Source organism: Lepidochelys kempii, chromosome 4 (assembly GCF_965140265.1).
Source record: "Lepidochelys kempii isolate rLepKem1 chromosome 4, rLepKem1.hap2, whole genome shotgun sequence".
Classification (NCBI taxonomy): Eukaryota; Metazoa; Chordata; order Testudines; family Cheloniidae; genus Lepidochelys; species Lepidochelys kempii.
Genome location: NC_133259.1, coordinates 103759572 through 103784277, shown reverse-complemented (window position 1 = coordinate 103784277; position 24706 = coordinate 103759572).

Sequence of the window (24706 nt, the reverse complement as noted above, 5' to 3'; positions counted from 1 at the left end):
GTTTAACTGGAACATCTTCTGAAAAAGAAAAAGTCTTGCTATGGATGAATAAATAAGTAATAAAGAAATTCCTGCAGTCTGACCAGAGCTGGCAGTTATGGCTGCCATTGTTTCCTATAACTGCAGTATGAATTGATCAGAACCTCTAAAAGCTAAGGCACCTTGCTTTCACACAAGGAAGGATATACAGATAAAATACTCAAAAATTTATTACTTATACATGACAGTGTATTGATCTAGCTTACGACAGCGATGCCCATCTCTCAAAAGAATCAGGAAAGATGTATTCCCCTTATATCAAAGGCTTAAGAAAAAAAGACCCCAGAAGTGGCATTATACAGTATGTTGAAAGTGTTTTCTGACATCTTGAAACCCCCTAACTGATGCCTCTCTGCTTTTTATCAAGTACTGTCCAATAAAGCATTTGTCCCAATCCTGTTTTTGGTGTGCTTGGCTTTTCTTGCTAGCATAATTTGAACACTGTTGTGGGTTAACTCTTGGACTGACCTTAACTCTTTCTTGAAACAGAGCAGGCAAGTTCTTTCATGCTCTGGATGTGAAAGATATAAAAGATTAGACAATTTGAAGGCCCAAAGAAATTTGTCTAATTTGTTCATTTATTGTCCAAATATAAAATACATACTCCGACTTACATACTTTTCTAATATACTCTGTTTCATGCTGCATTATGAGGAAATAGGGAGAACAGTCTTTCAGACAGACTACTTGTTTTATTTAATAAGTTGTATTCAGATACCACAGTAATGGCAGTCTTATAAATTATGAGACAGACTAGATTAAGTAGCTGCTGTAAGAACCAAAAAGTTGAATTGCTTTAAAATACACTTATGGGTATCATGAATAAAGTATTAGCGCTAAAAGGGATATACTGATGGCACAAAACATGAGAGTGGAAGAGGAAGCTGTTGCTGTGTAGGAGAAAAAATAACAAAGAACTGGTACTTCATTAGAAATTTGTTGCAGCTATTTATAACGCTTACAATAATTCATCACAAATCATCTATTGTGACCTATTGATCAAAATTACACACACACAAACACACACACACACACACACACCTTTGTGTCTAAGTACTTTATATACCATTATGGACTTTTGTTTATTCCATTTTAATTCAATGGTCTTCTGCACTTCATTTACAATCTAAACTTGTTTAATCAACCATTTAGGTAGGAATTGTCTGACTGCTTCTATGTTCAAATGTAGAGCTACAAGTTTAGGCTGGAATAATATTGCAGGAAATGCAGCAGACTGCTGACCCTTCCTGTAGCATTTGAAACTTTGGCTTTCATTTGACTAGGATAAGGCTTCCAGAGCAATGTACACAGTTATGGAAGGTGATAAAAAGGTGATCACAGTCTGTTTAAGTATGCTCATTCATGTGTTCATTCATGAGGGGAAATGGAGAAGATGCCAATACTCTATGAATGTGGAGGTCTTTATATGTGGTGTTGAAACTAACTAAAATCCTGACATGGCTGCAAAACAAGCACAAGTTGTCAAAGTATTCCTTGACATGGTTAGTCTTAACTGAAAGTTTTTATTGATTTATCGTTTAGGGAGAGAGACCATTTAGGTTTGTTTAGAGGTGACACAACTATGAATAATGGGATGAAATTAAGAAAGGGGAAAAATGTAGGCTCCTAGTACAACTTCCTGACAATGAGATGCACTAAGCTGAAATTACTGGAAGCTATCTCACTCGGTACGATTAAAACTAGACTTGAAAAAGCATCAGATAACATACAGCAGGAACATTCTTCCATTGACTAGGAGAGGGATGAAATGACCTAACCTGCTTATTTATTATTTGTATAGTCCCATAGGTATGCATAGCAATTACAGACATGGAAAACATGACCATTCCCTTCCTCCCGTCCCACCCCCATATACAAGCTTCCCACTGAAATTAATGGGAGTTTGCCACTGACATCAGAAGGAGCAGGATTCTTCTTATTGTAAGCTAAGATAGTGATTCACTGACATGAGTTTAGAGCAAAGAGCCAAGCATTGGTTCAGGTCTTAGTCTTGCAAAGTGCTGAGTCTCTACTGGCAAGTTCAAATTGGAGCAGAAGGGACATTGTGGGACCAGATGTTCTGTGTGAAACTACCAATTCTTAAGTCTCTCTACCTCTTACATCAGCTGGTACAATCCAAAGGTAAATATATATCTGCTGTGATAGTATCTACAAGAGGCCAATTCTCTTTCCATGTCTGTATTTTTTGTAAATATCATGTGCCGCTCTGCATATCTGAATGATATTGCCCATCCTTGATGCATAGTTAGGTCAAAATAGGTTGTTTAAATAAATCAGAGAGGGAAGGTAAAACAATGGCTTCAATAAGGTACATTGTCTTGAGCAACAGGCAGGTTTATATCTAGGAAGGATGCCTCATCTCCAACTCTGGTGACCGGGTTGTTTGCCAAGTCTGAGAATCTGGAAATCAAAAGACAGTGATCTGTTTAACTTCTCTTAGCAGAAGGGGAAGAGATGAAGTGGTCAACTCAGCTGGAAGCTGACACAGAAAGAGCATGCTGCAGGCTGACCCTGAGACTGACTGAGACAGAGTCAAGGATTTGCAGCAAGCAGGCTACAACTTGGTATGAACAGGGGACACCAAGGCTGGGTCATATCTAAGTAGGGGCTTGAGGGAATGCAAAGCTTGGGTGAGACAATATACAGTTTGTTTTTATTCCACTTCTTTAAGTGCCGTGTACCTTTTTGGGCAACATACATCACCCTATTTTGGAGAAGTTGCTTCTCTGTCATTGCATACCATCATTGTCCACCAGCTTCCTGAGGGAAGCTATTGCAGGTGCCAGTCCCATGGGTTCTACTATGTATCCGAGTTGGCTACCAGTAGGTGTAACCCAGAGACCCACTCTGACAGTTGTTGGATTGCCTTGCACACCGAAAAGAAGTGGAGACATGTGCATCTTACTTGAAAGGGGTGCATTCGGGGAATTGGAAGAAGGTGTCAGAAGGGACAGCCTATCCAGGGACTATAACATTTGCCCAAAGTCTATACATTATTTCCAAAGACATGTTTGGTATCAACAGCTTAAGCAATCTTTTCTAAACAATCTCTGTGTGTATATTAGACCTGTCAAAACTACTGTTTTCTCTAAAGACTACAGTGTTTTGGCTCTTTCTACAGGGAAACAATCTCTCTCTCTTTTTGTTTTGTTTTGGCCTTTATGTCACATTACTATTTTGTCATTGACACTATTCAGTTTTTCAACTGTAGATTTTTCAACAAGCTGTTTGTGAGTATATTCAATATCACAAATTTGAGTGCGATCCAACTTAGTTTTCAATGGACACAAGTAAAAATGTTATGCTTCTGTTCTGATTGGATGAGTGAGACATTTATGACTTTTTGTTATTGCTGTGAACACTCATTTGAAAATGTCTAAATTCCATTGTTGTGAACTTAATCTGGTTATGGTTTTCACAAACATTTTGCCAGTAACCTCATTTGGTGGAATATTTGTGAAAAGTGATTAAAAAAGGGATGAAAACATCTGAAGATCATTTAGTATTTTACTTAAGAAATATTCACAGAAAAATATGTGAGGTATTTGCTCATCTCTTTAAAATATTGACATATTTATTTATTATAATATTTCTAGGTGACTGTTGCCTTACCTTTCACAAACCCAACACATCAAGAGACATATACTTTGAATATCAGGGTTTTTTTTTCTAAAAATCATAATATATTGTTTCAGATAAAGTATCATAAAATGCAGTTACTATTCAGATCTACACAGGTAACATTTATAAAATATTATAGGACACAGACATATAGGTAAATGGCCTGACCCAATCAGTCATGTTTTTCTTATAGATCCTTACACTTTCTTTCAATTCCATCTTTTTCCCCAGTGACTTGACAGAAGTAAAGATAATTTCTATCAGAATTAGATTTTACATGGCATCTCACAATTATTTTAGCAATTGTAATTTGAGAAACTGTCAGAAATCTGATGTGTACTATAGGAAATAATATTGTATTTTTAAAATGTCTAGTTCAATATGCTGAAAGAGATAATTGTAGAACTGCAAATACAATTTCCAAAGTACAGTAACACATTTTTATATCCTAAGAAGATTTTATTACAGATGAAAATACAAAGGAAATGGGTTCTCACAGCAGTAGAGAGACAATACCTGTTTTAAAGAAGCACTCATGCTTCTAGTTATAATGATACAGTCTATAAACCTGAGCCTGATTCACCATTGCAAGCTCCAGTTTTATGCTGGAGTAACTCCAGATTCCATCAATTATTAATGACCAGCAGATTCACTTCTGTATCACTCCCATTGAATGGCCTGATGAGGCTACTTCAGATAGTTAGAAAATATACATTCATCACTTTCTAATAATCAAACAGAAAATAGTAAGACTAAATTCCAGGACATTTGAAGGCTACCTAATTTAATTCTTAGTAGGACAGATCTACATCACAGTCGCATGTGTGAATGGCAGCTCATGTAGATATACCCATGCTAGTTTGCTAAAAATAGAGGTGAGGAAGCTACCGTGTGGGCTTCAGCACCAGCTGCACAAGAGAATAAATATCCAGGGGTGGTCGGACAGGCTTTTGCAGCCTGTCATGGCATTCTCATGTCTATTTTTAGTGAACTAACTAGAGTACAGCTAGCAGAGGTATAGCTACATGGGCTGCCATTTACACCAACGGCTGCAATGTAGGCATGCCCTTAGTATATTATTACTTTGGTTACATGAGCTCCCCATTATGGACTTATTTGTTCTCATTATCGGCAAAACCCCCTCTCTGAGCCACACAATGAAACTCAACTCCAGTATACCCTTATTATAGTCATGTTAATCCAATTTCCATACATGTAGAATGAGCAGAATACTGGGGTCAATATCTGTCATGTTGGAGAGAGAGTAGTTTGTCCTGAGGTAGGTTCTCAGGGCCAAGCAATTGCCAAAACTCACACTCCTTCTGCAACTCACAATGGCAATTGCAGTCAACAGGGAAATATTGGCTCACCATCCTTAAAGGTGGAGTCAAGAGTTAACTGAAAGCTCTTAGGTATGACACACACTACCAACAGAACTCAGAATGTTTAAGTCCCAGTGTTAGATCCATCTTTTTAATCAGGCCTTTCCTCAAAGAAATGAGATATAAAGTCCTGACAAGGTTTCCTCCAAGAAATAATCAAAGGTGAATCCCATTTGAGAAAAAGGTATAAATACAGAGGGGAATTAGGTCCAACTTTTAGGTATATGGTCCTTAGGGCTTGTCTGGACTAGGGAAATTTACATCAATGTGACTATCAATGTAGTTACACCAATGCAAATCTCTAATGTATATGTACTCCACAGGTGCATAAGAGAGCTTATCATATAGCCATTTACCTGCCAATAAGTCCAATCTTGGGGCCGGTGGGGGAGGGAAGGTTGCACTGGCAAAGTGACTCTAGTGCAAAACCCACCAAATATCCAGGTGCTTAGATACTACTATATATTTGCTTTAGAAATTCAGATTCACAGTTCTCTTTGCCCACATTTTTATTACTACTTCTTCCCTTGATGTATTGTTCTGCGGGGATGTGGGGAAGCGTGGAGGGTTGTACTTTCTACCTGAATTTATTTTGCTTTGAGTTCTTATTTTTGGTTGCCCCAAATATTTGATCATTTTATTGTACAATCTCCCCTCGAATGTATTTTATCCATCCATCTTCAAGTAATTAGATGAAGGGTAACGATTCCTGTAAGAAACTCCAATTTTCTCAACTTTTCCTAATAAAAAGCAATCAATGTGGGCTGTTCAGTGCATGGCAGGAACTTTAACTGTTGCTGCTTAGCAGTCCTTGTGCCATATGGAATCTTTAAGACATAGACTGACTTTTCCAGGAGCTGCCACAGAATCAGCTCTTTTGCAAACAATCAGACTACTAATTTAGATAACTTAATATTAAACTAGGAGCCTAATTTTTTCACTTCCTTGCTGCTGTTTATATGAGTGCCAAATAGGTGTACAAGTACTTCCAAATCACAATGGCAGTGTATCACTGCCTGATGTGAATAAATATAGGAAGATCAAGATAGAAAAGAGTTAGGACCACATATTTTTGCTTTTTAAATCTTTCCCCAAGTTTGTAGAGTTGCCTTCTGGGAAGAACAATGATTCCCTGAAGTTAAAAAACATAGTAGGGAGCACTCTGGAATGCAATGGATTGTAAATAAAGCTGTTCCCTTGTATTACCATGTATACCTTGTATGGTTATCTGAGGGCAGGAAGGGAAAAATAAATAGAGAGAGGTGGTTTTGTTAATGGTTAGTATTATTTGTATTTCTCACATCAGCTACAGGATAGTTTTAAACTTTTGGTTTTTAATTATTAGCCCAACAAACTACCTGAGTTATAGGGCTGTGTGCTGGAGAGTGCTACAAAGATGCCTCCTTACCACAAAACCCACTTCAGTCACTACTACATAGCAGCATCCAGCCCTCCTGTTCCATGAAGCCAAACAACCTGTTCTCCCTGAATGTCTACTCCACAGGGTAAAGAGGCAGTGGACTTGTCAGTACACACCTTCACTGATCCACTCCCCGTGTCCTCCATCCTTATCCACCGTCCATTGATACTCTGCATGCTGGGGTACTACAGTTCTACAGCAAACAATCGAAATTCCACACATGGAGTCCTGGAATCCTACCAGCCACCTTTGACAGTAACCCCGCACCCCAAGTGGCTTCTACTAACATAAAAGATATTTCCTCTTTCCCCCCCATGTGCTTGAGATGTCATTATTCTATATTTACTATCGTTGATTAGCATTAACTTGGATTTGACATCTATTGAAATGACGATATAAACGGTTTAAACTCATGAGCTCTTTTTCTCAGTTTAGAATCCTCTTTAACTGGAGATGTTGCTTTTAAACATAAATACAACTATTGTGCAAGTCATTTAAATAAACTGTTGAGCCCAAACTATTTCTTGTGGCACACAAACTCATTCCAGATTAGGAAGTTTCCATTTAGGGCTATACTTTGTTCCTGGCCTTTCGTCTACTCACTTCCTTGAGGTAATGTTCTACTTTATTTCATCATAACTTGATACCTTAGACATTAATCTCCAATAGGGAAATTATTCAAAAAACTTCGGAAGTCAGAAATATTTGATATTCACTTCACTGCACTTTCTTGCCTAGTTTGGGTAGTAGTATCCTTAAATAACTTCTGCTGTTAGTGAAGGAAATCATCATTTCCCTGAAATCACATAGCTAGACTTATCTTTAATCAAGCAACTTTAAAAAAAAACCTTGACAATGTTTCTAAAGTCTTCCCTGTAACTTAAACTAATCCTACGATTGTGCTAAACCCAAAGCATGTACAGGGTTATCCAAGGTATTCTATTTTAAAATGTTTTAAAGCTATAATTAGTGGTTAATTTAACTGTTTTATCCAGTTACCATGTCCATTTAGTATACCTAAGAGTATGACAACAACATAATCACATTGCTATAGTTAAAGGGTGAATAATTTTTATTCCATTTTAGCCCCCTATTTTTGAACAGTTATATAGAGATTGCCTGGATGACCTACGATTAGTAGGCCTTTTTCATCTTTAACTCTTATGATTAATAGTGTGTGTATGGTGGGGAACAGGTTTAATGCAAGAGCATTTCATATTGCATCCACTGGTCTCTGTACAACAGAAAATGTGGAGGATTACACAATGACTACCTACTAAATAAGAATGTTGAAGATTAATTAATGAATATTTGCACACTGCTTTGAGGCTATAAAACTAAGGGTCAGATTGTCAGCCCCTTTCTCTGGTGCAACGTAAATGGGATGAAAATCTGTCCCAGTGTGGCAGGTGGGATTCTCTTGGCTGCTAGAGTTGTCTATATTGAGCCTTAACCAGCCAGCACAGATCACAAACTTCCAAGTAGTATGTTTGCCTTTCTCCAATCCTCCAGGACCTTGCCAGTGTGAATTATAATTGCTATTGGCTCTGAGATTGCTTCCGATAGTTCCTTAACTACCCAATGGTAGATTCTGTCAGGTCCTGCTTGAATGCATCTAAGCATTTTCTGTGCTGGCATGTGTTCCTTCCCCCTTGTTAATATTATTTGTGTTAAACAAGTGGTCAAAATTAACCTTTTTAGTGAAGACTGAAACAAAATATGCATGAAACACTTCAGCTTCTTGCTGTCATCTGTTATTAGTTCTCCTTCTCTGTTATGTAATGGACCTACACTTGCTCTCATCTTATCTTCAAGAGAGTTGAAAATAGGCTTATTGCCTTGTATTATAGGTAAATGTACTCTAAACCCAGAGGATTTTGTATAACATATGAAAAGGGATTCAGATTATGTTAAATATAGAGAGAACTACTCCTATGTTTTCTGATCATGGTTACTATGATGGTCTACAATTGTTGCATGTCCAGAATAACGTAGCCACCCTGTTGTTTTTCAGAAGGTAAAAGATCTTGACTTGTGCGCCTACATGCTGGATGCCAGACCATTTTGTATGTGAACTGTTTATGCGTGAAAATTGTATTAAGCTGATACAAGCTCTAAAGTAATTAAGGAGAATACAGATTTAACATTTACACTTGAGACCTTTAAAGTGTGTTTCAGAAGACAGGAGTCAAATGTTCTTTGGCAGGCCTCCTCACAGTGACATTGGTCCTATCACCACATAGCTTCTAACAATATGAGTTTCATCCTGCCTCACTCCCAAACCCAAAGCATTCTGCACTCCCCAAACCCATGTTCCCCCACCTCCTTTATGAAAGTGAGTCATTCTATAATATTTGTAGTGCTATAAACAGTCCTAAACACCTTGATATATATTTTGAGTGTTGTACAATAGGCATCTGACAGGAAAACTGCTATGATTTCAATCCTTTCTAGTAGGAAGTTAACCAGCTACAATAATTCATTACCTTGTGAACTCTGCAGATAATGGGGGCGGGGTGAAACAGACTTGAGAATAATACAATATTATTTGTTTTTCCTCTGCCAGAAGGACATTGCATATTTTGATTCATAAGTTTTAAGATTTTTTTTCATAGTTACTTTAACACTTCAATAAGCTAATCTAGTAGTACCTTCCTCTTTTGAGCACTGCTTTCAGTTATACACTTACTTCAGTAAAACACTTGACTGACAATGGCAACAAACGTTGCTGCCACATGTTTATATCATACTTTATATTTTCTTAAATATCAGATATTTCCAGTATCAGAATTTTCTAGTTTTTTGGCTCTTCCTTAAAGTTATGCAAATTCTTCTTTATGGACAATCTGCATTATCCCCTTCCATATGGGCATTATTAGGGCATGACCAGTACTGCCTTGATACAGGTAGTATGTTTTACTCTATCAAATTTCCTTTTCTTTAAAGTAGATAGTCCAGTTGCTATATTTGATGACCAGATTGGAAGTGGATACCACCCAGCATAGATCACACAATTCTAAGTAAAAAGGCAAATAGTTTTAATTTTGTTCTGTTCTTTAGCACCTAAAGCTCCTTAAAAAGGTATACATATGTAGCAATTACACACAGGGCAACTTTACACACCCTGGTGTATCTTGCTGAGAAAATCCTTAAGTCAGTTAAGTGTTTACATAGAAAAATTAATCAAATGCAGAACAAGCCTTACAACATTATCTTTCAATTTCCTGGATTTCAAACATTTGGCATGTTTAAAACAACACCAGTCCTGTTGATGCTAATTTCCCTTACGGTCTTGATCACATATATTTACAGCCTTAGCTCCAGTTTAGATTTGTTTCATCTGGGAATTTCCTTTACTTTGTGGCACTTTTCAAAGAGCTATTAGGTGACATCACTGGACATATTTAGTAGGCAGGACGCTTCACTCTGGCTGGTTTTAAGGCTGTCATCTTATAAGGAGGCAAAGAGAGAAATAATCGCAATCAGCAGTTACAGTAAATCAAGTGAAGGGGGAGGCCAATCCTACCCGGAAGCTGTTGCTAGGGCCACTTCATGATTTCTCTTCCCCCCATTGGGGCTGGGGCTCTCTCAAGAGGTCTCTGCAGCTGTGTGGTTCTCAGGCTTTGCCCTCACTTTGTACTCTTTTCCACAGCTTCCTTAACACAACAAGCAGACAGTGTTCTTTTTTCAGCTCTGCTGAACTGCAGCAATAGGCTTCTGAAAAGCATATACTCATTCAACTTGTGCTTCCCCAAGGGATGTGGAAGGTGCTTAGCAACAGAGATGGAGGCAAAAAACTGACAGAACAACACAGCTGGTCAAATGAGAGCTGGGTCTTGGTGGGAAGGGACAGGACCCTCTCTATCTCAGAGTTGCCAACTGGAGGAAAAGGAATAGAGGGACAAAGGTGCACTCAGATCATGACAAGTCAAAACTTTTGAATTGGTAATAGTCTCCATTCATCTGCAGACCTTGTAAGTATTGAGATGCCCTGGCTAAACTTGAAAACTCCATAGTAAATACCTGCACATTGTGTCAGCTCTCTAGCCATAGACACAAACTTCGAAGTTTGGTAACAGTAAGCATGGCATTAAAGAGATCCAAAAGAAATCTGAGTTCACAATACATGGTGGGCGGAAGGGGGGGAAGGTGGGACACAAACAGAGTGGCTATTGTGGCTTCAGAGTTAGTTGCTCAAGTGAAAATTTGCTTAATCTAGCATGTGTGTCATCTAGGGTTTTTTTACTGTTGACCACTAAGTCAAATCTAGCCTAAATCATGACCCACAACTATTTTCTCCTAGCCATTTTTTATGGTATTCAAAACAATGAATTACTCACCTGTAATTCAAGGCCTTCAAGATGAAGTCTGTACAATCACACTCAGGGGACACAATGTTAGTGTAGCTCTCATGGTGGCCTTTGGATGGAGGACTCTCCCTCAGAACACTTGGAAAGGGAAAGTCCTCCTTCCAAGAGGCACTGCTGTGGAGGGAAAGACCACAAAACAGACCCTCAGTTCCTTCCACAACCTCCCCCTGTTGAAAGTTGCAGTTATGACTCTGAAGGGGGCAAGCTGCATGGGGAGTGTAAATTGCAGAATCTATCTCAAAGAACTCTGGTTGCAGGTGAGTAACCTTCATTTCTTCTTCTTCCATTGGCCTCTGCACAATCTCACTCAAGGGACAGTCTGATTAGCAGTACTGCAGTTTTTGGAAGGTGGGATATGGAGTCTTAATTGACTAAGGATTGTAGTACTGCCTTTGTAAACTGAGGCTATGTCTACACTACACAGCTTTTAGCGACATGGCTGTATCGCTACAGCTGTGCCGCTAAAAGGCGCAAAGTGTAGCTGCTGTTTGTCAGCTCTCCTGCTGACAAAACACTTCCACCCCAATGAGAGCACTCCTGCTGACAACACACTGTTCACACCGGTGCTTGTCACGGCAAAACTTTTGTCTTTTTGGGGGGAGGGGAAGGGGATTAACACATCTGAAAGACAAACGTTTTGTCATTCAATTGCCAGTGTAGACATAGCCTGCGTGTCCAAACAGGATGCTAGATCTAGTGAATAGTGTTTTGTGAAATTGTGGCTAGAGCTCCAGTTTGCATCTCTGCGTATTTCTAAAAATGAGGATATGCCCAAGGAATGCCACAGAAGTTGTTTTGCCCTTGTGGGCTGTGATCTAAAACCCATGGGGAGAGGAACAAAGATTTGCTTGTAGCTTTCCTTTATAAAGAGTGTAATCCATTTAGATAATGGGGAGCTGTAATTGCCTGTGTTATTGCTATCCCCAAATGAAATATAAAGTTTGTGACTTTTTTAAGTTCTCTAGTACTATTTTGAAAAGTTAATATCCTTTTGGTGTGCAAGATGTTTAGTTTTGGCTCACCTGGATTTGAATGTGGTCTGGGAAAAAAATACTGGTAAGGTAATGGACTGACTGATGTAGAATTCTGTTCGGATGTGATATACAGGACAGCTTTGCCCTTGTGAAAGGTTGTGAATAGTGGGTCAGCCCTAATGGCTTGTAATCAAGGCTTCTTTGGTTGAAAGGTGAAAAACATTCCCCTGTGGGTTCAAAGGAGGGTTTCAGGAGCTGAGCATGTACAGGGTAGGATCTTTGACTGGAGGCTAAGCTTTTCTAGTCCCTTCATGAATCACTTTTGTGTTATGTGTAACTATTGTCTGATTCGCAAAAAGAAAAGGGAGTACTTGTGGCACCTTAGAGACTAACAGCTTATGTTCAGATAAATTGGTTAGTCTCTAAGGTGCCACAAGTACTCCTTTTCTTTTTGTGAATACAGACTAACACGGCTGTTACTCTGAATATTGTCTGATTATTGCATCTGAAGAAGTGAGGTTTTTACCCATGAAAGCTTATGCTCAAATAAATCTGTTAGTCTTTAAGGTGCTACCGGACTCCTTGTTGTTTTTGTGGATACAGACTAACATGGCTACCCCCTGATATTGTCTGGTTATCAGTCAATGTTTGGTTTTCCAATAATGGCTGGTAAGTGGACTTTCTGGGATGATAGAGAATCTTAATAGCTTCTGTTGGAAAAAGAGAGGCTTTTGAGACACATAGAACTCTTCTACAGATCTGGGAAAGGAACTCCCAGTGTCACTGCAAAATGCAAGCTAGAAGAGATTGTTCGGCATAAGTAGTGAGCACATATTGTAGGGGGCCATTCAAGGTAGAGTAGCCAGTTAACACCTCTGCATTAATAGGACAAATCAAGAGGGGGTTAGAGTTTAGATTGTTGTAATAAGCCATAAATCCATTGCCTGTTCAGTCCATGATTTTTAGTGTCTAGCAGTAATGAATTTAAGCTCCCAGGTTCGCCTTTTGAAAATATTGTGCAGGTTTCCTTAGAGGATGAGGACTGAGAGGTCAGATATAGAATGATCACTTCGTGAAAAGTTTCCACCCCAGGTGATCTGGTGATTTTGTCTTTTATCATTTTCCTGTGAGAGTTCATTTGAAAGTGTAGAGATTGGGTTCACCCACATAGTTGCTATTGGGGCATTTAGTGCACTGGATGAGGTACACCACATGTTGTGATGGGTTCTACACATGTCTATGGATCTTGAAAGGTGTGTTGTGTGGGATGTTGATCATCATAGCAGTGGAGATGTGTTTGCAGGTTTTGTATCTGTTGTTCTGGCAGGTCTGGTTCTGCTTTGAGTTGGTGCATCCTGATCCGTGAGGAGCTTGCTTCTGATGATAGCTTGGAGAGATAGTGGATTGTTTGAAGGCTAGAAGTGGGGGTTCAGGAAAGATTTGTTTCAGCATGGGGTCCCCACTGAGTACAGGTTATAGTTGTTTGATGATGCCCTGTATGGGTTCCAGTGTAGGGTGGTAGGTGACAAGTAGAGGTGTGCAGTCAGAAGGCATTTTATTTCTGTATTGAAGCCGGTTCTCTTTGAGCGTGATACAATCTAAATCTCTGGTGGAGAGTCCTTGTTTGGTGAAGGCAGTTCTGAGTGTGTTAAGGTGTATATCCCAGACTTTCTCCTCAGAGCACATTCAGTGCTACCAGAGTGCCTGGCTGTAGATAAGAGATTGTTTGGTGTGTTTGGGGTGGTTACTGGATCTATGAAGGTAGGTGTGGTGATCCATGGGATTCGTGTATAGGGTTGTCTTTAGAGTTCCATTGTTGAAGCTGATCAGGATATCCAGGACATTGATGCTAGTGTGGGAGTGTTCCACAGAGTGTTGGATGGATGGGTGGTGGTTGTTAAGTTTGTTTTTTTTTAAACACTGAATCTCGAGTGAATGTTTTCTGGTGAGAATGACCAGGTTCCTTGTCCATCTGTGACTGTGATACCATTGTCAGAGCAATGTCAGAGCAAATCCCGTAAGCATGAATGTGCACAGGCTAATCCCATAAAATCTGGACTGTACATAGTTAGAACCTCTCAGTTGGAATTAAAATAAATAATAATTAAAAACAATTCTCATCCCATAGGATTTGCAATACTGCAGTCTCCAGATAAAAAAGCACTATTCACTAGATAGACTGATCCCTAAAAATTCTTTTAAAGAACACTAAACTTTACTACAGCAATTTTTCTGTTATCCATTCCTTATAACTTGATATATAAATTTAAGGTAACAGAAACAGATGAGTAATTTTATAGACATCCTCTATTTATAGCTGCATGAGGGGGCTATCAGTAGAAGTATGCTGACTGGGGCCAATTGGATCTGCTAATGCCAGGGCCGGCTCCAGTGTTTTTGCCGCCCCAAGCAGCAAAAAAAAACAAAACAAAAAACCTTTCCTCCGAGCACGGAGGTGGCGTGATGGTGCGGCCGCCGAACTGCTGCCGGCAACCGAAGAAGAGTTGCGTCCCCGCTGCCAAATTGCCGCTGAGCGCAAAACGCACTGTGACAGAGTAGCTGCCGAATTGCTGCCACCGCCAAGGGCGGATTGCCACCCCAGAGCCCAACGTCCTGCCGCCCCTTTATATGTGCTGCCCCAGGCACCTGCTTGGTTTGCTGGTGCCTGGAGCTGGCCCTGGCTAATGCACACCTGTGTACAAATGCAAGACCCACTTCAGCAGCATCCCACGATATTGGAATTAGCTGAAAGACTGGGCCCTAAGAATGAACCATCCAAATCCCCTTTTGTAGATCTTTTGCTGAGACAAAGGATACTTACTCATTCAGTGATATATTAAGAAAAAGACTGGACTAGACAGTCATTCTCACTGGCCCATTCGCTATTTATATGCTGTGGAACACCTTCCACAGGAGAGATCAAGAAAGACCTGCCCCAAAATATCCCTAGCCCTTCTCCCTATCAGGTGAAGGCGGGAACTGAACCCAGGTCTCCCACATCTCAGGTGACTCCCTAGTTATCAGGCTAGAAATTATAAGGTATACACCACGACCTCCTGCCATTTCGAATGGGTTTGGGCAAGCCCTGAGAACCCTACCAGATTGCGCAAAAAAGGCAATATAGACAGAGAAACACCTACTCTGTGAATCCTGCTGGGTTTAGGGGCAAGTTAGATACCAAGCTGCTAGGTGATGACAGGACTGAGGAAACTGTGTCCATGTCCAGGCACTGAAAATTTAAGTGCCTGAAGTAATTTAACTATGGAAACATAGCACTTAGGGACTGTACAGGGATCGGCAGCAACTGAGTGGGGGTTTTGTAAATGCTGGTGGTGTCTACATGTTGGATTTTGGTGCCTAAAGTGGCAGCAAGGTGCCTAAGTCCCTATATGATGTAGCCCTGAGTGTCTTCCATAGATATGAAGATGAAAACTGTTTTTTTGACTCCTCCATGGTTACAATAAAAGCTGTCAGCCATTACTTTGAGACAAGGATAGCCATTGCCCAGGTATGCACAGTACAATATTTAAAATGTGCATCATCACCTGCTAAGCTAGAATGCTTTCTTCAAACGGAATGGCTGTACAATTGTTATATTTTCCCCATAAAAGGTGCTAAACTATGTACAATGGACATATTCTAACGTATTCTGTAATTATTCAATTAGACAATAACACACTGACATGCAGGAGGTGATTTTAAAATTTGTATGTAGCTCTTTCTCCTTTTTTCTCGGTAACAAAAGTAATTAGGTCACACCAAAGTGAGTATTTTCCAAATCTCATTTTGCAAATCAATGCCTCTTTGTAAATGATTTAAAGAAAGAAAGAAAAAAAAGGTGTCTTAAACCCATAAAAATAAGTAGTACTGTATTATATATGCTCTCCTGCCTAAAAAAGGACTAAAGGGATTTATGTTAATTTGTAAACAATTCCTTGCTTAGGGGATGATGCAGGACATGCAGAGATCCAGCCTGCAGCAAACTCCAAAAAGCCAGGTTTGCAATGGATGTGCTGACAGAAACTTCCTGTTAACACAGCATCATAAGCATGCATACCTGGTATGTTATTCAATAATTTAGGTAACTTGAATTCATTTGGGATTCTGTTGTTTGTAGTGCTTTTTTTTTTTTTTTTTGCTATTGTGCTTTCCCTAGAGGCAGAGGAAAACAAGTTTCTTTGTTCTTTTCTCATTATAAAAAAATGTCCTGAGATATAAAGAGTTCTATTTTTTGAACTGTAGTTACTGATATTTATTTACTCAAGATGAATTAAGGTAAAGAAAATAAAGTTTTGTAGCTCTTCTTTTGTTATGTAATTAACTACAGTATTAGGACAAGTGCTATAAAGGACTCAATCATTTTGGGAGTTTCTCTTGGGAAAACAAAGCTGATCATAGAATCATAGAATATCAGGGTTGGAAGGGACCCCAGAAGGTCATCTAGTCCAACCCCCTGCTCGAAGCAGGACCAATTCCCAGTTAAATCATCCCAGCCAGGGCTTTGTCAAGCCTGACCTTAAAAACCTCTAAGGAAGGAGATTCTACCACCTCTCTAGGTAACGCATTCCAGGGTTTCACCACCCCCTTAGTGAAAAAGTTTTTCCTAATATCCAATCTAAACCTCCCCCACTGCAACTTGAGACCATTACTCCTCGTTCTGTCATCTGCTACCACTGAGAACAGTCTAGAGCCATCCTCTTTGGAACCCCCTTTCAGGTAGTTGAAAGCAGCTATCAAATCCCCCCTCATTCTTCTCTTCTGCAGGCTAAACAATCCCAGCTCCCTCAGCCTCTCCTCATAAGTCATGTGTTCCAGACCCCTAATCATTTTTGTTGCCCTTCGCTGGACTCTCTCCAATTTATCCACATCCTTCTTGAAGTGTGGGGCCCAAAACTGGACACAGTACTCCAGATGAGGCCTCACCAATGTCGAATAGAGGGGAACGATCACGTCCCTCGATCTGCTCGCTATGCCCCTACTTATACATCCCAAAATGCCATTGGCCTTCTTGGCAACAAGGGCACACTGCTGACTCATATCCAGCTTCTCGTCCACTGTCACCCCTAGGTCCTTTTCTGCAGAACTGCTGCCGAGCCATTCGGTCTCTAGTCTGTAGCGGTGCATTGGGTTCTTCCGTCCTAAGTGCAGGACCCTGCACTTATCCTTATTGAACCTCATCAGATTTCTTTTGGCCCAATCCTCCAACTTGTCTAGGTCCTTCTGTATCCTATCCCTCCCCTCCAGCGTATGTACCACTCCTCCCAGTTTAGTATCATCCGCAAATTTGCTGAGAGTGCAATCCACACCATCCTCCAGATCATTTATGAAGATATTGAACAAAACCGGCCCCAGGACCGACCCTTGGGGCACTCCACTTGATACCGGCTGCCAACTAGACATGGAGCCACTGATCACTACCCATTGAGCCCGACAATCTAGCCAGCTTTCTACCCACCTTATAGGGCATTCATCCAGCCCATACTTCCTTAACTTGCTGACAAGAATACTGTGGGAGACCGTGTCAAAAGCTTTGCTAAAGTCAAGAAACAATACATCCACTGCTTTCCCTTCATCCACAGAACCATTAATCATAGAAGGCGATTAGATTAGTCAGGCATGACCTTCCCTTGGTGAATCCATGATGTACAGTGCTGTACATATTTTACTTTGCTATAGCAAAGAGGAATTGTTAGGGACTTCTAACCAGGGACTCTGCCTTTTGGGGCATCCACCTCTTTTGTGTTTAAGGGAATACAGTAAAAAGATTTTTTAAAATACTAAAAAGAAAAACAAACAATTTGAACGATACTATCAAAGACTTGCATCCGACGAAATGGGTATTCACCCATGAAAGCTTACGCTCCAATATGTCTGTTAGTCTATAAGGTGCCACAGGACTCTGCCACTTTTATCAGAGACTTCACCTTTCTTATATTTTGTACTCTCTTTTTGAGTCAAAAAGACCGGAGAATTGTTTGTTTTTGCTGTACTAATATAAAGTAAAAGGTCATATTAAGATTTGTGCTTTCAAGGACTGTCATTTTGGATAACTTCTTTTTATAATGCTTTCTTCAGAGATATTATCAGGATTACTCTTGACTAAACTGAAAGCTGTCAGCATGATGCCAGTACATTGACCCACAGCTAGATAACCACAGAAACTGACACTACAACAGACTAGAACACATGTAAGCCCCAAATCTGCAGATAGATAGTGCAGGCTGACCTTTGTTTCTGTGCAAAGCCCCCTGGAATTCCATAAGGCATAGACACCAGGGTCTGATCGTGCAGATGTAATGGAGTTTTGGGGCTAATACAGAGGGCCTAACTCATTCACGATAAGGCAACTTTACAAAGGGGCCTTATAATGGATATAAATATAATGTACTTCCTCTTTAAGGCTTCTTTATGCCATGAGAGTGCTATAGAGTAAGTTTACCATAAAATGAGCATCAAGCCCAGAATGTTTTAATGAAATCACATTTTCTCTTGTATGGGATATGTTATGATCTCAATACTGGTCAAAGTACAAACTGCCCTCTCATTTTGGTAGTGCACAGTTAAGGTTGCCCAGTGATGCATCAGGTCCTTCTAGAATGTTATGCTCAGTTTCTCCCAAACCTCTTAAAATCAGGTAATCAAGGCTGAACTGCAGGTGCGACCTCTTTGAACAATGTCCAACACCACCACCAACACACACACACTAGCACTCTCCCTGCAGATTCTCTAGACCAGTCTGGGAACAGAGCATATGAGCACTGTAGGACAAAGTCTAGGATCTTTCTTTTGCTAAGGGTTATGCATAGAACACAGGAGCTACACTCAAACCCTGAGCCTGCTACAAACAAACTGCCCTAGACTTACAGATATTACCACCTCATTCCCCTTACCCTGAGTATTCCTTCTGGCTGCTCATTAAGCCCTAGAGACCACTTTTATGTATGCTACAACTGTATGCCGACAGTTCCCAGGTCAGGAAGACCTTTGTATACAGCTATGAATATAAACTGCAGAACTCAGTGCTACAGTGAGGCCTACGTGATCACTCAAGGTACCCATGCACTTCTCATATCACCATGGCAACTCTTCCAGTCCATTCCCATTAATGTTTCTGCCATTCAGCAGGGCTACATTTATCATTCTGACCCTTGGAGCAGTAGCCTCTGTTCGATGATGGTGGTGCCATAATAAGGAGACAAGAATGACCAACATAACATGGCATGGTCTGTGTTGTGTTTTACAGATTTGAATTCCAGCTTTCACCAGCATGCACCCCAGCTACATTCACTGGGTAGCTGTGCTGAATGATGGATGAGTATGCAGGAACGGACTGAGTCTGAAGGGGAATATTTTGAAGGAGGGACAGAAACGGATGGGGCATGGAGATGAGGGATGCACTCTGAAGCCCTCCCTTCATACCCCCCTGCACAGTTCTGAACTCCTCTTTTCTGTTAGAAACAGCAGCATTGGGGAGTGGGGGGAGAGGGATGAGCCTGGTGTCCCTTGCCCACTGCTGGAGGCAGCATGGGGAACAGGGGGTTGTAAGTTCTCTATCCTGATCAGGGAGCAGTGAAGGGAAGGGGAGCCCCTAAGGTCCCTCTCTTAGCCTGGTGGAGCAGCCATCGGGAGGAATTATTAAGGATGGAGGGGGAGAATAGATGATTCCATTTCTATTCCTTCCCAATATGTTCCTGGAGGAGAAGATACCCAGCTTTCTCCCCTTATGGTTCTGCTCTATCAAAGCTTCTTAGCTCCTAGAAAACAAAGGTTCCTTTTGATGATGGTTCCTTATTTATCATGGAATCAAGGACAAACTACATTTTTGGAAATCCATTTCTCTGACAAAGATCTAGTCATTGAACTGCTTCTGTCACACACACACTTTCTTTTCTCAAAAAAGAATTTGAAGGATCCCTTACGCTATCAACAGTGTTCATCTAGGGGTGTGATGACCCCTCAGTAGTTCCACCAGAGCACACCTCCAGAAGGGCAAAGGGTCTCTTCTCCCGCACATGCTCCTAACACCCGCATACATCCTCCCTCACTGCTCTGACATACTTTCCTTAGCTTTGCCCCGCCAGCCCTGGTCAAATTATAAAAATTGTGAAAACGTTACGAGTAGCTCATGTGTGTTTGTGGGGGAGGCGGGAGGGCTGTGTATCAGGAACTCCTTGACCAAATGAGCCATCGCCTTGCTCTTCCTTGATCACAGTCAGTCACATTGTACAGGACATGGTAAAGAAGCATAATTACATTATCCAAACTGCTTACTACAGTTAGTAATCTTTGTTCCGATTCATTAGTGCTAATTTGACACTACTTCTAATGTCAAATCAATCTGCCTCTGGATATTAAAGCAGTTTTAAATGTAGGCACACAAACCAGAGCAAAGCTTTCAAAAGAAACTCTCCAGAATGAAGCCAAAAAAACTGCTAAAGCTCATGCAACTCATTCTCTGAAAGTGGCCAAGAATAGTACTGTCATTGAATAGTCATCGGTCAGGTTCAAGGGCCACAGCATATCACCTTGAGCCACCCATAGGGTTACATGGAGTATAATTACTAAGTAGAGGTCTCTCTGGGCTAGGGTTAGGCTACATGCCCATTGGTCTCCCCAAGCTTGGCTTACAGTTACAAAAGGCAAGGCTTACAAATTGATTGCTTAATAATTTGTTCAAGTATCTTTCCAGGTATCAAAGTTAGGCTGACTGGTCCATAATTCCCTTGATCCTCTTTGTTCCCCTTTATCAAATAGGTACTATGTTTTCCCTTCTTCAGGCTTCTGGAACCTCACCCATTCTCCAGGAGTTCTCAAAGATAATTATCAACAGTTCCAAAATTACTTCAACCAGCTCCTTAAATACCCTAGGATTAAATTCCATCAGGCCCTGCTGACTGGAATATATCTAACTTATCTAAATATTCTTTAACCAGTTCTTTCCCTATTTTGGCTTGGATTCCTTTCCTCTTTTTGTTAATATTAATTGTGTTGTGTATCTGTTACCATTGACTTTTTTATTGAAGACTGAGAAAAATAGGCATTAAACACATTTGCTTTGTTGGGGTCATCAGTTATTAGCTGCTCTTCCCCACTAAATAGAGGACCTACACTTTCCTTTATCTTTCTCTTACTCCGAATATATTTAAATATATAAATTTATATTTAAATATATTATTAAAGTTAATATATTTTTATTGCCTTTTTCTTCCTTGTTAGGACTATATCTAGCAAGGTGTGAAACATAATTAAAGAAGAGATAAGGAAGTAGATGTTAGATTAGCAGCTACAAAAGCAAAATGGCAGAGGGTTGTGCCAGAGTATGGTATCAATGGACTTTTTATTAAAATAACCTGTTTTGCACTCACAATTTTGGGTTCAGTAAAGAGTGACACAAATAATAAAATGTACATGTCTATTGAACCGCACTTGGTGTCAAGTGCAGTAAATCAATATTAATGTGACTTGACAGTTAAGTTTGTCAGCAGTTTTAGCCCTCAGTTGACTATGAGAACAAAGTTCTGGAAATTAGAGGCTTGGTCGAAACCTCTTTTAATACACGGAACAATATCTTTATACAGCTAGTTACACTGCACCCAATGAATTGACTTACAGCAGAAACACCTTTGTGCACTGAATCTCACTTCTGAAGATTTCATCTTGATGAAAGCACTACTAGAAAAATGAAAAATGAAGAACTCCACTCTATATATTGGAGTAGACAAGAAAAGAAACGTGGTCATGGCTGAGTTGATGCTCCTTCAGCAATTGTGAGATGCACATATAGGAGGTAACTTATTAATCAACTGCACAGTCAGGCAGTTGTTCTGAGAGACATATTTCATGGTTCCATAGTTAAGGTTGCAACCTAGTTCCAGTGTAAGTCATATTTCAGCACTTTTATAACTAAATAGAATAACTGGTTTAGCTTTAAAATTGTCATTTACTCCAAAGGCAAAAGGAAATGTTCTGCAAAACTTTAGTAATATTGGTGCAAACCTTTCGTGACTTGTACATTAAATTTTAAAAAGTTACCCTTGAATAGTGTCTAATATTTCTTTGGGTCCCTCTGAATCAGAAGTCACATGTTAATATCTCTTAACACTTTATAGAATGTTACAACTCCTTAAAAACTAGTTTGCATGTGATTTTTGAAGAAATTGGGTTATTTTATTGTCAACCTCACAGTGGTGTCATTTAACTCAATAGGGTCAGAATTTACGCCACTGCCTTTTAACGGTGAGACTGTCACATTGCTGAATGCAACTTTGGGTTTGTCTACATGAGGACATCCTGAATATGTATCCCAATTAATCAAAGCTATGAACTTGAAATGGATTGGTTTATCTTAATTCGCTTTGAAGGAGAATTAAGCCAAGCAAAATTAAGGCCACTTACATTCTGAACAACAGGATCCACACAGGGATTTAATACAGTTTAACTAAGCCACTTCAGGAAAACTAATCCATATTTAAATTAAAGCTGTTGTGAATTTGAAGTAGATTAGTTAAACTTAATTAATTTCCCATGTGGACACTGTTATTCAAAATTAATGTGGCCTTAAATTTGTTTACTATGAGTCACTTTGGAAGAAAATTAAAATAAACCAATCCACTTCATAAAATAAACCAATCCACCAATCAAGTTCATAGCTTTAGTTAATTTGGATTAGTTTTCCTGGATGTCCCCATGTACTCAAGTCCTGAGAGAGAACATAAGTGTTCTAGAGCTGACAGCTCATAAAGAACTTCCTTTAACTCAAGTGGCAGAAACCTTTATTTTTTGAAATTGCTGTGAAGAGAACAAAGACACAACATTGAAAATATGGGAAAACCAGAGTGGCACAGTACAAGAACTTATGTACACTGCTGCTCTGGCAGTGTTCCTATGGCTTCTGAAATAGAAACAGAAAGACTAAAAGACTCCAAACTATTTAAAGGGATATTACCCAATTCCTAAGCACTATAGAAATATAGGACAAGGGTTCCGGTCCCAGCTGTGCAGATGTATCACTTATCCCTGCAGATCTCAAGCAATTCAAAAGACAGATTCCTAGATGTTAAGGTTTGGACCATTATGATCATGTAGTGTGACTTCTTGCAAAACATAACACTTCACCCACTGATTTCTGAATTCAGCCTGAGCACTTGTAGGGTTGAGCTAGAGTTCATCTTTTAGAAAGATATCTAATCTTTATATGCAAAAAGAAAAAGGAGTACTTGTGGCACCATAGAGACTAACAAATTTATTTGAGCATAAGCTTTCATGAGCTTCAGCTCACTTCATTGGATGCATACAATGGAAAATACAGTGGGGAGATTTATATACACAGAGAACTTGAAACAATAGGTGTTACCATACATACTGTAACAAGAGTGATCAGATAAGGTGAGCTATTACCAGCAGGAGAGCGGGGAAAAGGGGGGGAACATTTTGTAGTGATAATCAAGGTGGGCCATTTCCAGCCGTTGACAAGAATGTGAGAGGAACACTAGGGGGGAAATAAACATGGGGAAATAGTTTTACTTTGTGTAATGACACATCCACTCCCAGTCTTTATTCAAGCCTAAGTTAATTGTATCCAGTTTGCAAATTAATTCCAATTCAGCAGTCTCTCCTTGGAGTCTTTTCTTGAAGTTTTTTTTGTTGAAGTATTGCCACTTTTAGGTCTGTAATCGAGTGACCAAAGAGATTGAAGTGTTCTCAAACTGGTTTTTGAATGTTATAATTCTTGACGTCTGATTTGTGTCCATTTATTCTTTTACATAGAGACTGTCCAGTTTGGCCAATGTACAGGGCAGAGGGGCATTGCTGACACATGATGGCATATATCATATTGGTAGATGTGCAGGTGAACAAGCCTTTGGTAGTGTGGCTGATGTGATTAGTGATGGTGTCCAGTAAATAGATATGTGGACACAGTTGGCAACGCGCTTTGTTGCAAGGATAGGTTCCTGGGTTAGTGGTTCTGTTGTGTGGTTGCTGGTGAGTATTTGCTTCAGGTTGGGGGGGGCTGTCTGTAAGCAAGGACTGGCCTGTCCCCCAAGATCTGTAAGAGTGATCAGTCGTCCTTCAGGATAGGTTGTAGATCCTTGATGATGCGTTGGAGAGGTTTTAGTTAGGGGCTGAAGGTGATGGCTAGTGGCATTCTGTTATTTTCTTTGTTGGGCCTGTCCTGCAGTAGGTAACTTCTGGGTACTCTTCTAGCTCTGTCAATCTGTTTCTTCACTTCAGCAGGTGGGTATTGTATTGTAAGAACACTTGGTAGAGATCTTGTAGGTGTTTGTCTCTGTCTGAGGAGTTGGAGCAAATGCGGTGGTATCGTAGAGCTTGGCTGTGGACAATGGATCATGTGGTGTGGTCTGGATGAAAGCTGGAGGCATGTAGGTAGGCTTAGCGGTCAGTAGGTTTCTGGTATACGGTGGTGTTTATGTGACCATCTCTTATTAGCACTATAGTGTCCAGGGAGTGGATCCCTTGTGAGGACTGGTCCAGGGTGAGGTTGATGGTCGAATGGAAATTGTTGAATTCATGGTGTAATTCCTCAAGGGCTTCTTTTCCATGGGTTCAAGGGTTCTTTTCCCAGAATCCTTCTTTTTGTAGTGTTGGTAGGAAGGTCTCTGTGGGTTAGCATGTTGTTCAGAGGTGTGTTGGAAATATTCCTTGAGTCAGATATGTCAAAAATAGGATTCTAGGTCACCACAGAACTGTATCATGTTTTTGGGGGTGAAAGGGCAGAAGGAGAGGCCCCGAGATAGGATAGATTCTTCTGCTGGGCTAAGAGTATAGTTGGACAGATTAACAATATTGCTGGGTGGGTGAAGGGAACCACTGTTGTGGCCCCTTGTGGCATGTAGTAGTTCACATAGTTTAGTGTCCTTT